Source organism: Mus musculus, chromosome 8 (genome assembly GCF_000001635.26).
Source record: "Mus musculus strain C57BL/6J chromosome 8, GRCm38.p6 C57BL/6J".
Taxonomy (NCBI): Eukaryota; Metazoa; Chordata; class Mammalia; order Rodentia; family Muridae; genus Mus; species Mus musculus.
In genome coordinates, this window is record NC_000074.6 from 92,022,335 (window position 1) to 92,025,247 (window position 2,913).

The 2,913-nt window shown below is 46.1% G+C and overlaps 1 long non-coding RNA gene across 1 annotated transcript in view; it reads left to right on the forward strand.

Moving 5' to 3' along the window:
- Nucleotides 1-2,107: 2,107 nt before the first annotated feature.
- Nucleotides 2,108-2,913, forward strand: part of Gm28516 — a 13,997-nt gene continuing 13,191 nt past the window's right edge. Inside the window, exon 1 of the long non-coding RNA XR_879097.1 lies at nucleotides 2,108-2,268. This is a non-coding gene — a long non-coding RNA (predicted gene 28516). The remainder of the gene's footprint in view (nucleotides 2,269-2,913) is intronic.

Here is a 2,913-nt window from a genome sequence, read left to right on the forward strand (position 1 = left end):
GGAATGGAGAGTTGGAACTTGGGGTGCAGGGTGGGCGGGGTACACTGCAGCCTCATTCTCGAAAGGGGGTATGGTCTGGGCACCATGACACAGGATCCTCCACATTCACCTGCCTCTTACCAAACATAACTTAAATGCCATCTAGAGACTGGTTTCTGGAGACACATACCAAAAAAAGAAAGAAAGAAAAAAATCCTTTCTCACCTCCAGATGTTGCTGCATTGTGCTCCTCCAGCTGTTTTGAGAATAGCATTCTGCAAGGCCTATGGCATCCGTTTAATCTTGGCAGATGCAACACAGTTATCTCTGGGCTTCTGCTGGTGATCAAAGGAGCCGATGGCGTCGGACAGCTCCACGGGCACCTCCTTCCTGCCCGTCATCTATCATCAGAGCCCCTCAACCTTTTTGTTCTGAGTGATGATTGTACCCTAAACACATAAAATTAATCACCACTCGAGGCCAGCCAGGTGTCTTGCCTCCAGAAATTATCTTGCTGTACCAAAGGAACAGCTCAGATCTGATCACTGCTCATTTCATCTGAAGAGACCACAGAGGCCCATGGGAACCCTGGAAGGTAGAATGCTTTAAAGAAGCAATGAGCCAACACTATTTCACGTGAGGGCCCAAGGTGGTCCCCTGAGGTAAGGACCAGTTTTAGGTAAAGGAGGCCCACCTTCCGGGAGGGAGATGGTTTGGTAAAAAAAAGCCAAGGGCTCACTCTTTTTTTTTTATTTGTGTATTTATTTATTTATTTATTTATTTATTTATTTATTTATTTATTTATTTATTTATTTATTTATTTATTTGAGTGCTCTATTTGCATGCATGCCTGCATGACAGAAGACAGTATCGGACCCCATTATATCCATAATTGTGAGCCATAATGAAGTTGCTGGGAATTGAACTCAGGACCTTTGGAAGAGCAGCCAGTGCTCTTAACCACTGAGCCATCTCTCCAGTTTTATCTCAAAAGTTCCATGCCAGTGAAAGATTGTGACTCAAAAAAAAAAAAAAAAAAAAAGCAGATGACAGATGACAGAGGAATGACACCCAAAGTTGTTTTATAACTAATACAAGCACAGCCCTTTGTATTATATATCTGCCCACATACAAGCAGCAACGCACACACACACACACACCAGAGAGAGAGAGAGCGCAGCAGCCTGCAGCCTAGGAGGATGGACGCCAGAATCAGGTGCTCTCACAGAAGAAGAGCTCAGTTCTTTTCAGAAGCTTCATGCTGGTTTTGCAGACCTGCAGCAGAGGCTGGGAGGAACCCTACAAGCGACACCCCTGCAGCAGGTGATTACAGAAGCTGGTGAAACTTGGATTTGGAAATTCCACATGGCAAGCCCTGCTTACCTGAACAGTGGTCAGGAGTGGCCTTCTCTTGTACCCTGTATGTACGGTGGATTTTAACTATACGGGTCCTCTGGCAATATCTTGTATGTTTCAGTCAATCAGAAGCCCCTACTTGCCAGGCCCATATAGAGTTCAGTGCCTCTGAGGGTTTGGCAAAGAGAGAACAATCAACAATAGATATGAAAAACGATTGTTTTTGTCTAATCACATAACATTTCCAATATCTAAGTCTGGGAAGGAAGCGCGTCCCCGAGACACCCAGGATGTGTTTGAGAACTGCAAACAGCAGGCTTTTTAATTTTTTAATTTTTTTTTGTAACCAAGGAGCTTGGCCTCCGCTGTAGATTAGAGGCAAATCCTTATGACTTGGCTCTAATTGAGAGCTTAGCGGTTGGTTGCTGTTAAATTCCTTTTCAGAAACAGTGCTGACTACAGGATTCCCTTTACTGGGAAGACTCTTTCTCCATCAGAAACTACCCAAATGGACGAGAGTGAAAGCACCCCTTATAAAACAATGCTCCCGGAAGACAGGGTGGTGTGTTTGATTAAGCGAAGCCCCAGACAGACTCTGTGGGTGAAATAAAACTGTCCGAAAGTGTCTCGGGGCTCTGACCTGCACAGAGCTGAGTCACCATTCCACTCCCTTGTCACTCTCCAGGGAGCCTGCCCTTGTGAAAGAAAGTCAGTGCAGGGTCCAGGGCTTCTCCTTCACCACCTTGCATTTCCTCAGACAAACCAAACCTGCTCAGTTAGCCAGCGGCTGCTAGGGACCAGGGACCGCAGCTGTGGCTGCATCTCAGCGGCTTCACTCCTTTCTCTTGCAGAATTCAACCAGGGGGAGAAGACAAGACTAGGCTACCTCAGGACCAGCAGACACTCAGACCGTGAGTGACAGACAGACAGACAGTGAGTATGACAATCGCAAGCAGCGCCCAGGATCAGCACACCCTTTAAATCAGCTAAGACAGCTGGCAGCTGGATCCCTATAATCCAGGCGAGAGAGAGAGAGAGAGAGAGAGAGAGAGAGAGAGAGAGAGAGGGAGGGAGGGAGAGAGAGGGAGAGAGAGAGAGAGAGAGAGAGAGAGAGAGAGAGAGAGAGAGAGAGAGCGCAGGCAAGGGAGACAGATCTGATAAAATCTCCACGGGGAATGAAAGTTCATCTTACAGAACTCTTAGTTGCAAAGGTCCCACAAGTCGCCCCAGCGTCCTGAACCTGTACAGATGGCTCCTGATGACAGCTATGTGATAAATTGTGCACCATGAGGTCACCAGCACAGATTGATTTGGCTGTGTATAAAAGTGATGGTAGCTTTATACTCCTGGCTTCACTCGGGCAGTAATGGCAATATATTTAGAAGGAGATGAAGTAAAGCCATCCTAGATTCAGATCATCCTAAATTCACAAATCAATAATCAGAGGAGAATCAATGGGTGTTTTCTCACTATGACGTGACACAGTTTTTCATCTGACCGTGATTTGGGGCTTAAAGGAAAGCAAGCATGAATTCTCCTGCTTGTTTTCAAATCAGGATTAGAAAGTCCCTAGAACGT